The 14,651-nt window shown below is 44.0% G+C and overlaps 1 pseudogene; it reads right to left on the bottom strand.

Annotated features, from left to right (window-relative positions):
* Positions 1-4,051: 4,051 nt before the first annotated feature.
* On the bottom strand, positions 4,052-4,169 carry LOC126238198 (5S ribosomal RNA; annotated as a pseudogene).
* Positions 4,170-14,651: the final 10,482 nt, after the last annotated feature.

Raw genomic sequence — 14,651 nt, 5'->3', positions numbered from 1 at the left:
GATTGTCTCTTGGAAAACTGTGTCTCAGTTAAGTAACAACACGAAGTGACCTACGTTCAAAGGCATTTTTAATTTTCTATTTCGAAAACATAAAGGGTGACAGTTATTGAACTATATCAAATAAAATCGTCACAACTTCTGAACGGTTTGCTTTAGGACGTGCAAGACGCACGACTGGCCGAGGGGCATGATGGGAAGTAGTATGTGAATATGGTTCTGTTTAGCGACGAAGCCCACTTTCATTTCGATGGGTTCGTCAATAAGCAAAATCGGGGCATTTGGGGGACTAACAAGGGAACCTCCCCATCGCACCCCCCTCAGATTTAGTTATAAATTGACACAGTGGATACGCCTTGAAAAACTGAACACAGATCAATCGAGAAAACAGGAAGAAGTTGTGTGGAACTATGAAAAAATAAACAAAATATACAAACTGAGTAGTCCAAGTGGAACATATCCAACATCTAGGGCTATATAACACGAAGAGCGCCGTGGTCCCGTGGTTAGAGTGAACAACTGCGAAACGAGAGGTCCTTGGTTCGAGTCCTCCCTCGAGCAAAAATTTTACTTACTTTATTTTCGCAAAGTTACGATCTGACCGTTCATTCATTGACGTCTCTGTTCACTGTAATAAGTTTAGTGTCTGTGTTTTGCGACCGCACCACAAAACCGTGCGATTAGTAGACGAAAGGACGTGCCTCTCCAATAAGAACCGAAAACATTTGATCGCAAATTCATAGGTCAACCGATTCCTCCACAGGAAAACACGCCTGAAATATTCTATACGAAACTGGTGACGGCATGTGCATCACATTACAGGAATATGTTGTCGACCCACCTAACTTGCACACTTGGCGAATGGGTAAAAAGATTCTTCTACCTCGCCCAATTTAGGTTTTCTTGTGGATGTGATAATCACTCCCAAAAAAGTGATGAAAACATAAGAGTTTGTCACATAAACTGCATCAAATGAATGCAACAGTTTCACAGTCGCACAGTTTTCCCTGTGCTCTGTCAAAACAAACGTTTTTAACGTTTTCAAGTTTTTCCGTGTGTAGACCGTCAAATCCTGCATGTGTCCAAGCAAATCTGAACATGTCCTGGAATTTTTGAGAGCAAAGTTGATCATGTCTGAGTGCATGAACTTTGATAATTGTCTGAAAATAAAAAATTAAAACTTTTCACTCGAGGGAGGGTTGAACCAGGGACCTTCCGTTCCGTAGCTGCTCACGGTAACCACGGGACCACGGTGCTCCTCAGTGGACAGGTACCTTTAATGTGACATATCTTGCACACGGACTACTCAGTTTGTATATTTTGCTTATTTTTTTCATAGTTGCATACAACTTCTTCCTGTTTTCTCGATTGATCTGTGTTCAGTTTTTCATGGCCTATCCCTGTGCCAACGTATAACTAAATCTGAGGGGGGTGCGATGGGGAGGTTCCCTTGTAAGAATCCACCCTCAGCGGGTGACCGTGTGGTGTGCAATGTCCAGTCACGGAGTAATCTGTGCGATATTCTTTGATGACATGATGACTACCAAACGGTACGTGAAGGTTTTGGAACATGATTTCATCCCCAGTATCCAAAGTGACCCTGATTTCGACAAGATATGGTTCATGAGAGACGGAGCTCGGCCCCATCGAAGCAGGAGAGCGTCTGATGTCTTGGAGCGGCACTTTGGAGACCGCATTCTGGCTCTGGGGTGCCACGAGGCCACTGGCATAGGCCTCGATTGGCCGTCATATCCTCCGTATTTGAACACTTGCGAGTCCTTTTTGTGGTGCTATATTAAAGACAAGGAGTACAGCAATAACACCAAAACCATTGCTGAGCCGAAAACAGCCATTCAAGAGGTCATCGACAGCATCGATACACAGAAACGCCAGCGGGTCATGCAGAATTTCGCTATTCGTCAGCGCCACATCATCGCCAATGATCGCATGCATATCGAACATGTCATAACCTAAATCAGAGTATCTATAGTGACGTTTACATGTTGAATAATGTGTGTGAACTCCGTAGTTTTTAACTAATTTATGTTTTTTTCCATATAGTTCAATAATTGTCACTCTATATTACCACTTTGTATTTTTAGGCAATTGTAATATAATTCATGTGCAACTGAAGACGCTAGTCAACCGTACTAATTATGCAAATTTTATTATATCACAGAAAATTGTCTTTGAAGATTGTTTTCGTAATAAACTTTGCCAGACAATTTGTAAAATGAGTTGACGTTTTTAAAGATCTATAACACCATAAATTTTAATTATAAATGTAATTAACTATCCAACTAACTGTGAATTCAAACGATACTTCAACTGCTATAATTTTACGTGTAGCATTCGGCAGAGGCTGTCGGTAGTTGTCGTTATGGTGATCAGTCTTCCGTGTGGACAGTGGTTGTGAGCCAGTCTGTGCAAGAATAATGTTTATAGTTTTAAATTTTTGTAAAGAGGAAATAGTGATTAATTAAACTCAAGAGTTATAATGGATAAAAGTCATGTCCATCAATTGATTGCATGGAGAAGTCTGGAGATGCAAAAACCTTCAAGATTTACAAATCTGCAGCAAACACATTGTCGACTTAATAATCAAGAGATATGTACAAGCCACGTGACGTTCTGCTAGATGTTCCTTAAAACTAGTTTTAACTTTCACAAATTACCTGAAGCAAAATACATATTATTGATTTTAAGTGCATCCACAGCACCGTTTGTAGCAGTTCGTTTACGATGGACTTTGTGACCCCTTATCTTGGCGTCGTAGCCTTCGGCTTATTCCTGTGCAAGGCGTCCGTAAAATCATCAACAAGGAAACATCCTATATTCTAGACACTGAATTTCTAGTCGATCCTTCACAAAGTTTCTAGAAACTCCTCAGTGTTCGAGGTCTGCCGCTGAATGAGACAGCATGCACGAAGATAAAAACAAGAGACCGCAAAATGTATTCTAAATCGCCAAATATCGTCGGACGTGGACTGTAGTTGGTGACAGTAGTCGACGGATTTTCGACGTTTCGTGCACCTCTTTCCATACGATGGTTCCATGTGACAAAGAAAGGCACTCTCCGGCCACGGTGACAGGACGTCCCTTGATACTGCGCAGTCACAATAGCTGCCAACAAGTGAAAGCGAGCGAAAACAAGCGCAGTAATTTGGCATTGTCGTAGTCAGGCATTGCAAGTTTGTACAGCGCACTGTGTTACAATTCCAGCTTTGCGTTGCGAAGTTCAGAATGTTTCCAGTTAACAATAGGCTGACACAGTTTACGGTTCTTGTTCCATCAGAATCTCGCAGACTCTACTCCCTCTGTTTCTGCATCCGTCCCTTTCTCTCTGTGACAGTAAATATGTTCACAGGTGCTGCAGTCAATACGTGACAGACGAAACTTACATGCTAAAAACAGCAGAACTGGATAGCTCTATTATTCCCCTTCGTACCACTGACCTTTTTTGGCGTCCTTGAACACACAAGGAAAAGAACAGCCGTTTTATGGTTCAGTCAATATTTAAAGGATTTCTTGATTTACTGATATCGTCACGTGTTGTTACTCTTCGTAACTGTTATTGTGGCCAGTGCTTGTCATTATCCTTCGAAAGTTCGACAGTTGTTTAAAAGGAGAAATTCACTCTGCAGTCTCTACGCAAGTTAATGAATAGCGTTATCTCACAAGAATAATACACTGGTCTGCAAAAATTAAGGACGAAAGGAGCTTTCTCATTATGTGTCGCTGCCAAGTAACATAGCTCGATGAAACTCGGAACTGCTTCAGTACAGTCAAAAAAATTAACTGAAAGATATATGCAATGAGACGAAAAGAATTGAAACTTTTAATAATAAAAAAAGCACTCCGTATTCAGGCCATGAGTGGCCTACCGGGACAATCCGACCGCCGTGTCATCCTCAGGGGAGAATGCGGATAGGAGGGGCGTGAGGTCAGCACACCGCTCTCCCTGCCGTTATGATGGTATTCTTGATCGAGGCTGCTACTGTTCGGTCGAGTAGCTCCTCAATTGGCATCACGAGGCTGAGTGCACCCCGAGAAATGGCAACAGCGCACGGCGGCGTAGATGGTCACCCACCCAAGTGCCGGCCACGCCCGACAGCGCTTTACTTCGGTGATCTCACGGGAACCGGTGTAACCACTGCGGCAAGGCCGTTGCCGATGAAACTTTTAATCAAAGACAAAAATAACACCTAAGTCACTGAGATATTTTTTTTTATCGTTGTGTTTGGTCTTTGCGGACGTCGCAAGACATCCTTTTGAAGTTCGGTGGTTGATCGTTCCACTCAGTTTTTTTTATTACAGAGGCCAACCCGCTCTCTGACCGAACACGCTGAGCTACCGTGCCGGCTGTCCATCTGAGCCACCGAGGACACAGATAAATAGCGCGACTGCAGGGACTTACCCCTTGCTCGCTCCCCGACAGACCCAGATTCCCAGCTGTCCTCAATCTACATACGTAATGTACTTCATAGATATTTGCCCATCCACTCATTACTCGCGCACCTAAGGTGACGATTCCCGTAAGAGTCCGGGCAACCTGTGCGCATTGGCACAGCCGAAGGTCAATGGCTGTGTAGCCTTTAATATCTTCATATATATTAAACTATAGGAGAACTTGGAGCAGAAGTCAGAACCCAGAACTATAACGAGGCCGCAGCCAGAAAGCAAATGCTGGTCACTGAACTGCGTGATCGGTTCCCGTGTCATCGGATTATGAGCGCGGAAATCAGGCCACTAGCTACGTCTTATTTCAAATAGGTACCCTACTCATACAATTATGGTCGGTGGTGACTTCGGTCTACTCTCGATACGCTGGGAAAATTATACGTTTCAAGCCGGCGGAAGGCATAAAACGTCATCCGAAATTGTACTGAATGCTTTCTCAGAAAATTATTTTGAACAATTAGTTCATGAGCCCACTCGAACCGTAAATGGTTGCGAGAGCATACTTGACCTCTTAGCAACAAATAATCGTGGACAAATAGGGAGTATCGTGACGAATACAGGGATTAGCGACCACAAGGCAGTTGCTGCTAGGCTGAATAACGCAACACCTACAACCGTCGAAAAGAAACGCAAAGTATATCTATTTTAAAAAATTAAAAATGCTCTTAACGCCTTTTTAAGAGACAGTCTTCCTTCCTTCCGATCTGATCATGTAAGCGTAGAAAAGATGTGGAATTAATCCAAAAACATAGTATCAACGGCAACTGAGAGATATATACCACGTAAATTAGTAAGTGATGGTACTGATGCTCCATGGTACACAAAACGGGTCAGATTGCTGTTGCAGGAGCCACGAAAGAAGCATTCTAAATTCAAAACTATTCAATCTCCCATAGACTGGCAAAGTTTTGCAGAAGTTCGAAATATAGCGCTTACTTCAACTCGAGATGCTTTTAATAATTTCCACAACGAAACTCTGTCTCGGAACCTGGCATAATACCCAAAAAGATTCTGGTCGTACATAAAGCACCCCATTGGCAAGACGCAATCAATACCTTCACTTAGCGATGGCAACGGTGAAGTCACAGATGACAGTGCCACTAATGCAGAGTTATTAAACACGGTTTTCCGAAAGTCTTTCACCAAAGAAGACGAAGTAAATATTCCTGAATTCCAGTCAAGAACAACTGCCAAGATGAGAAACATAGAAGTAGATATTCTCGGTGTAACAAAGCAACTTAAATCACTTAATAAAGGCAGGGCCTCCGGTCCAGATTGTATACCAGTCACGTTCCTTTCAGAGAACGCTGATATAATAGCTCCGTATTTAGCAAATATATACAACCGCTCGCTCACAGAAAGATCCATACATAAAGACTCGAAAATTGCTCAAGTTACACCAATACCCAAAAAGGGAAGTAGGAGTAATCCGCTGAATTACGTCGATTTGCAATAGGGTTTTGGATCATATACTGTGTTCGAACATTATGAAGTACGTCGAAGAAAACGATTTATTGACACACAGTCAGCACGGATTCAGAAAATATCGTTCCTGCGAAACCCATCTTGCTCTTTACACTCATGAAGTAATGAATGCTATCGACAGGGGATGTCAAATTGATTCTACATTTTTAGATTTCCAGAATGCTTTCGACACCGTTCCTCACAAGCGTCTTCTAACCAAACTGCGTGCCTACGGAGTAGCGCCTCAGTTGTGTGACAGGATTCGTGATTTCCTGTCAGAAAGGTCACAGTTCGTAGTAAAAGACGGAAAGTCATCGAGTGAAACACAAGTAATATCCGGCGTTCCCCAAGGAGGCCCTCTATTGTTCCTGATCTATATTAACGACATAGGAGACAATCTGAGTAGCCGTCTTAGATTCCTTGCAGATGATGCTGTCATTAACCGTCTTGTAAAGCCATCAGATGACCAAACCGAATTCCAAAATGACTTAAATAAGAATTCCTATATGGTGCAAAAAGTGGCAATTCACCTTGCATTAAGAAAACGAAAATTGTGAAGTCATTCACATGAGTAATAAAAGAAATTCGCTAAATTTCGATTACGCGATAACTCACACAAATCTGAAGGCTGTAAATTCAACTAAGTACTTAGGGATTACTGTTACAAATAACCTAAACTGGAATAATCACAGAGATAATGTTGTGGATGGAGCAAACCAAAGACTGCGATTCATTGGTAGAACACTTAGAAGGTGCAACAGGTCTACTAAAGAGACTGCTTACACCACGCTTGTCCGCCCTATTCTGGAGTATTGCTGTGCGGTGTGGGATCCGCATCAAGTGAAACTGACGGATGACATGAAAAAGTTGAAAAAGGGCAGCTCGTATTGTATTATCGCGAAATAGGGGAGACATTGCCAGAGACATGACACGTGAATTGCAGTGGCAATCATTATAACAAAGACGTTTTTCGGTGCGGCGGGATCTTCTCATGAAATTTCAGTCACCAGTTTTCTCCTCCGATTGCGAAGACATTCTGTTGGCATTCACCTACATAGGGAGAAATGATCATCGTGGTAAAATGAGAGAAATCAGGGCTCGCACAGAAAAATTTAAGTGCTCGTTTCTCCCGCGCGCCATTCGAGAGTGGAATGGTAGAGAGACAGCTTGAAGATGGTTTATTGAAACCTCTACGAGGCACTTTATTGTGAATAGTAATCACGTAGATGTAGATACATCTACGTGATTACTATTCGAGAGTGGAATGGTAGAGAGACAGCTTGAAGATGGTGCATTGAATCCTCTACGAGGCACTTTATTGTGAACAGTAATCAATGCACCATCTTCAAGCTGTCTGTCTACCATTCCACTCTCGAATGGCACGCGGGAGAAACGAGCACTTAAATTTTTCTGTGCGAGCCCTGATTTATCTGATTTTACCACGATGATCATTTCTCACTATGTAGGTGAGTGCCAACAGATGTAGACATCGGCCGCAGCCGGCCGCCACTCCTGCCCGATTAGCAACCCGAAGCCCTGCGTGTCAATGCCCTGGGTCCAGCCTTCGAGAAGTGAAATTTCGCTCTATTGACTTCCGCCTCGACGACAATTACTCCAAATCCCAGTCACTGTCCTGTTCCAGATGGTTCACAGTGCCCCACAAACCCAGCCCTTCCTCGAATTCAGCACCGGGAACCAGCATTTAAACGTTGGCCCAACCGAGTACATCATGTTTTGGACACGACAGGGTCACGCCCGGCGCCTGCCGTGGCTCAGCCGGCAATCCTCGCTATGAACTCTGCCGCCGCCAACGGACCGCGAAGGAGGGACCTCGGCCTGTCTGCCCAGCCCGGACAGGCAACAAGGCGTCAACTGCCCGGCGCTACTCCTCACTGCCGGTGCAGACTTCGATTTCGGGCAAAGCCCTCGCTCTGCCACTGGATCGACGCGATCTCACGCATTAGAGAAGAGCTGGTGGCCTCCCGTGACCGCAGCGCGACCGCATACTGCCATATCAGCTTGCTTGACATACCGGAGACGCCATACGTCAACGTATGTATCTACGATGGCAGAGTATTACGAGGAAATTCCGGACCGCGCCAGAGAATGGAGTGCAATTAGAAGAATATCCGACCTGTTAGAATTTTTAAACAACTAATGAAGAGTTGCTGTACCTTCACCAGGACCCGCCTCTGGTGCTGTGCACATCCGCCATCTTTGCCAGGGAAGCCAGCTCACACCCAGGCAGCCTATCTCTCCCACGTTTACAATAGGTCTGAGATCGCTATGGACAGCAACGCGTGTTCTGCAACGCACTAACATGCTGGTTACAAGGTAGGGCATTCCATTTCTCCAGGAGCGTGATTGACTACTCCTGGATGGCCATTGGTGCATGTGGACGTACCGCACTACGTCTCCACACGTGGTCGATGTGGTTCAAGTCGGAGGAACGGGCAGGCTATTCCATTCGCCTAATTTCCCCTCTTTCCAAGAGCTCCTCCACCTGCTCGTTCGATGCTGGAACGCATTGTCATTCACAAAAATGAAAAATTTGGAAATTTGTGGTAAGGTCTTATGGGAGCAAACTGCTGAGGTCATCGGTCCCTAAGCCTACACACTACTTAATCTAACTTAAACTAACTTACGGTATTAACAAGACACACACCCATGCCCGATAGAGTACTCGAACCTGCGATGTGGGCAGCCGCAAGGACAGTGACAAGACGCCCTAGACCGTGCGACTCACAAAAGTGAAGTCAGGGTCAAATGAATCCCTGAAAAGACGCACGTCAGAAAGGAGTCCAGTGTCTCAGTAATGTTGACCACTGAGTGGACCGTGTTTTAAAGTTTGGAGGTCAGTACGCCTAAACTACATTATGTTGCCCCACACTATAACACTTGGGCCATCAAAATGATCATTTTTGACAATTCTGGATGTGCCATCATGTGACGAGAGGTTGGAACACATAATGTACTCCAGAACGTTGTGGAACGTGATCGTTTTAGTGATCCAGGTTGCATGGACGTACGGACCTCTAAATCCTTGAACATGGTACAATCACTGGCAAATGTCATTTTGACACATTAGCATCGCTCGTGTGAAACTTAGCTTGCCCTTTTCTCACATGCTATACTGAGTACTATGGATTAAGGGCAAAAGGCAGATTCCATATTTCTAGATCTCCGGAAAGCACGTGACGCGGTGCCCCGTTGCAGGTTGTTAAGGAAAATAGGAGCGTAGGGAATGAGTTCACAGATACGTGAGTGGCTCGAAGACTTTGTAAGGTGGCAAAATAAATGGTCAGATTTGCACCTTACTTGAGACCTTTACAAATCGCAATGAGAAGGTGGAGATGGCACCGAACGTAAATCGGCAGTTTTGAGAACATTTGCCTATCAACATGTAATACAAAAAAGGATGACAGTCAATCGACGGTAATTAACACACCATTCCTATACAATGCATGTCTTTGAGTGGAAGGTAGAACAGAGAACGCGAGTCAAGTCGCTTTTAGTTTTGAAAAGTCAGCTCCACAACGGTGTAGCGAAACTTCCAATTAAACTTTCATAATATTGTGCTTATGATTAATGTTCTTTCAGAGATTAATATTCAGAGTTAATATTTAACATTGTTGTGTATAAACTTATTTCACTTTTTGATGTTGGCAAGATGCGTTATCCATTGAGCTGTTTTTATGCTGGCGAGTTTAAAACTGTACGAAAAGCTGTAATGTGGTGAGAAATATTGCGACAATAAACTTGTCATTTCACATCACACAGTTGTTCTCAATGCTAGAATAAACAAAAACAACCCCCACCCCCAATACCTTACTACTTCTTAAGTTCAAATGGTTCAAATGGCTCTGAGCATTATGGGACTTAACATCTGAGGTCATCAGTCCCCTAGAACTTAGAACTTCTTAAACCTAACTAACCTAAGGACATCACACACATCCATGCCCGAGGCAGGATTCCAACCTGCGACCGTAGCGGTCGCGCGGTTCCAGACTGTAGCTGGGACTGCTACGGTCGCAGGTTCGAATCCTGCCTCGGGCATGGATGTGTGTGATGTCCTTAGGTTAGTTAGGTTTAAGTAGTTCTAAGTTCTAGGGGACTGATAACCACAGCAGTTGAGTCCCATAGTGCTCAGAGCCATTTGAACCATTTTTTGAACCAGACTGTAGCGCCTAGAACCGCTCGGCCACTCCGGCCGGCTTCTTAAGTAATAGAACCCAGTATGTTGTCCTCGACGTCGAGTGTTCATCAGAGACAAGGGTATCATCTGAAGCGCCACAGGGAAGTGTGATAGGACCGCTGTTGTTCTCTACAGGGTGTTACAAAAAGGTACGGCCAAACTTTCAGGAAACATTCCTCACACACAAAGAAAGAAAATTGTTATGTGGACATGTGCCCGGAAACGCTTACTTTCCATGTTAGAGCTCATTTTATTACTTCTCTTCAAATCACATTAATCATGGAATGGAAACACACAGCAACAGAACGTACCAGCGTGACTTCAAACTCTTTGTTACAGGAAATGTTCAAAATGTCCTACGTTAGCGAGGATACATGAATCCACCCTCAGTCGCATGGAATCCCTGATGTACTGACGCAGCTCTGGAGAATGGGGTATTGTATCACAGCCGTCCACAATACGAGCACGAAGAATCTCTACATTTGGTACCGGCGTTGCGCAGACAAGAGCTTTCAAATGCCCCCATAAATGAAACTCAAGAGGGTTGAGGTCAGGAGAGCGTGGAGGCCATGGAATTGGTCCGCCTCTACCAATCCATCGATCACCGAATCTGTTGTTGAGAAGCGTACTGATGTGCTTGATGCTAGTACTGTAGAGCAATGAGTCGCATGTCAACACAAGCAGCGAAGTCAACATTACCTTCCTTGAATTGGGCCAACTGGTGGTGAATCGAGGAAGTACAGTACATACTGACGAAACTAAAATGAGCTGTAACATGGAAATTAAGCGTTTCCGGAGACATGTCCACATAACATCTTTTCTTTGTTTGTGTGTGAAGAATGTTTCCTGAAAGTTTGGCCGTACCTTTTTGTAACACCATGTATATACATAAATGATTTGGCTGACAGGGTGGGAAACAATCTGCGGTTGTTTGTTGATGATTTCGAGTTGTACGGTAAGGTTTCGAAGCTGAGTGACTGTAGGAAGATACAAAACGACTGAGACAAAATTCCCAATTGGTGTGATGAATGACAGCTAGCCCTAAACGTGGAAAAATGTAAGTTAATACGGACGAGTTGGAAGATCAAACTTGTAACGTTCGGATACAGTATTACTTTTGTCCTGTTTGACACATTCAAGCCGTTTAAATATTTGGGCATAGCGTTGCAAAGCGATATAAGGTGGAACGGGCATATGAGAACTGTGGGCAGGTAAGGCGAATGGTCGATTTCGGTTCTTTCGGAGAAGTTCAGGAAAGAATGGTTCACCTGTAAAGGAGACCGCATATCGGACGCTGGTACGACATATTCTTGAGTACTGCTCGAGTGTTTGGGATCCGTATGAAGTCGGATGGAAGGAAGACATCGAAGCAATTCAGAGGCGGGCTACTAGATATGTTATTGATAGGTCGTTACGGAAATGTTTCGGGAGCTCAAATGGGAATCCCTGTAGGGAAGGTGACCTTCTTTCCGAGCAATACCATTGAGAGAGTTTGAGGAACCGGCATTTGAAACTGGCTGCCGATGATTCTACTGCCACTAATACACACTGCGCTTAATGACCACTAAGATAGGATACGAGAAATTAGGGCTCATACGGAGACATACAGGCAGCTGTTTTTCCCTCGCTCTATTTGCGAGTGGAAAAGGAAGGGAAATGACAAGTAGTGGTACAGGGTACCCTCCGCCACGCATCGTACGGTGGCTCGCATAGTATCTGTGTAGATGTAGACACTGGACAGCTAACCTACGTGCGCTTTTCAGGGGTGCATTAGCCCATGACTTCGTTTTTAGGGATGACAATGCATAATCGCACCGAACAGTGGCGGTAGAGGAGATCTTGGAAAGAGAGGGTATTCCGCAAATAGGCTAGCCTACCCGTGGCGCGACTTAGATCCCGTAGAGAACGCGTGAAACGATTTGGGGCGACGGATTTCAGCACGTCGATAAGCACCAGTTCCCATCCAGCAGTTTCAACCACGCTGGTGGAGGACTGCAGCTCCTTACGAATCTCGTGGCTACTGTGGGAGCACGTTGCGTAGGACGCATTGTGGTGGTCACACTCCGTATTATGAGAACCACAACCTTCCTTTTGTAGTGTCCAGGGGAGCATCATAAATAGCGGTGACTTTTATGTAATAATTGTCTTTGATTAAAAGTATCATTTCTGTACGTCTCAATGCGCATTTCTTCCGTTACCTTCTGTACTACACTGCTGGAGTTCATTCTATGTATGGCCAAAGTTTAATCGAGCTATGTTTCTCAGCAGCGCCACATCATGCGAAAGTTACTGTCGTTGTTAAGTTTTGCACAACAGTGTAGATGTGAATAAGTAAATTTCACATTTACGAAGCTGTTTTACTCACGGTAAAATCACTACCTGAGACACATCCAGGTGGTCCTGCACCTGTGCCAAAGCTGTCGACGCTGCAGCCTCTCGCCATCCACAGAGAAAAACTATTTTACATTTTTTTCTAAACACATTTTGCAAATATTATAGGTACCTTTAGTAAAAACGAAAACGATGATGAAACGAATCAACTAATTACATCTACGCCTACAACTACATCCATACTCCGCAAGCCACCTGACGGTGTGTGGCGGAGGGTACCTTGAGTACCTCTATCGGTTCTCCCTTCTATTCCAGTCTGGTATTGTTCGTGGAAAGAAAGAGTGTCGGTATGCCTCTGTGTGGGCTCTAATCTCTCTGATTTTATCCTCATGGTCTCTCCGCGAGATATACGTAGGAGAGAGCAATACACTGCAGCAATATACATGCAGTAGGGCTGCATACCCCACCGCTTTTCGCCGTGTAGGAGCATAGGAACATCACGTCCATTTGGACAGGATTGGCAAGTAAGAGTAAAACTAGTATTCATTTCGATTTCATGTGACAACTGCATGACCTAAACGTTTGTTAGCGAAGAAACTTCAGAATTTCGGTGGTTTAGTATGTGTCAGAGGCGAATTCGCGTTAGAGTAACAACAGAATACCTAAAAAATAGGTAATGGCGGCTTTTAGGGGTCTTACGAAATTGTTTGAGCAATCCAACAAGTGACCAGTGGCAGAGCATACCTTTGCTTAAACGACTTTTTGTCTAAGATGAACGGACTATAGCTGTTTATACCATGAACTTTGGACCTTGGTGTTGGTAGGATGTCTTGCGTGCCTCAGTGGTACAGAGAGCAGTACCTTAGGTGCGATCACAACGGAGGGGTATCTGTTGAGAGGCCAGACGAACGTGTGGTTCCTGAAGAGAGGCAGCAGCCTTTTCAGTAGTTGCAGGGGCAGCAGTCTGGATAATTGGCAGATTTGGCCTTACTGTGCTGGTACTGCGAACGGTGGAATGCAGAGGGAACCTACAGCCGTAATTTTTCCCGAGGGCCTGCAGCTCTACCGTATAGTTAAGTGATGATGGCATCTCCTTGTGTAAAATATTTCGGAGGTAAAATATGCGGGCAGGGACTACTCAGGACGGTGTCGACGTCATGAGAAATAAAACTTTCAGTCTACGAGTTGGAGCGTGGAATGTTAGATCTCATAATTGGGCACATAGATTAGAAAATTTAAGGAAGAGAAATAGGTAAGTCGAAACTAGATGTAGTAAGAATTAGTGAATTTCGGTGGCAGGAGGAACATGTCTTTTGGTCCAGTGAACGCAGCATAAAAATATATATAATTGAATATGGGAAGTGCAGGAGTGGATTTAAGAACGGATAAGGAAATAGGAATGCGCGTAAGATACAATGAATAGCACGGTGAACGCTTTATCATAGCGATAGACACTAAGCCCACAGCCAACACAGTAGTGCAAGTTTATATGCCAACTAGTTCCGGAAATGACGCAGAGTTTGAAAAAAATTGTGACGAGATAAAAGAAGTTATTCAGATAGTTAAGAGAGACGAAAATTTAATTTTGATGGGGGACTGGAATTCGATAGTTGGAAAAGGAAGAGAAAGAAAAATAGTAGGTAAATGTGGAATGGGGCAAGCAAATGAAAGAGGAAGCCGCCCGGTAGAATTCTGCAGGGAGCGTAATCTAATCATCGCTAAAACTTGGTTTGAGTATCATGAAAGAAGGTTGTAAACGTGGAAGACAGCTCGAGACTCCGGAAGATTTCAGTTAGATGGTGATTCAGCCGATCCTACCACTGTCAGTTTACGCCACCCGTAATGTTATATCTGGCCTTCAAAAACCGCGTCCGAGGATTTTCATATTTTCTCGCCTGCTACGCGAAAACTTTTAGTTCTACAAAAAAAAAAAAAAAAAAAAAAAAAAACGAACGAGACCTTTTTTGTAGGAAATTTAACGTCGTTAAATTTCATACCGGAATATGTATTCGCTAAAGGACGTAGTTTTCGAGCTATTCAAGAAAAAGTACAAATTTGACCTTCAAACACACACCCACGCCCACACTCAGCCCTCACCAGAGGGGATTTTGTTCGTGGCACTGTACAAAAGCTTGCGATTACACAATGTATTACCGATATTCGATTTTTGGCCCCTACACCACCAGCATAACGGATATTTCCT

The sequence above is a fragment of the Schistocerca nitens genome, chromosome 2 (assembly GCF_023898315.1).
Source record: "Schistocerca nitens isolate TAMUIC-IGC-003100 chromosome 2, iqSchNite1.1, whole genome shotgun sequence".
NCBI lineage: Eukaryota > Metazoa > Arthropoda > Insecta > Orthoptera > Acrididae > Schistocerca > Schistocerca nitens.
The sequence above is the reverse complement of the archived record's forward strand: the minus strand, read 5'-3'. Positions and strand labels throughout refer to the sequence as shown.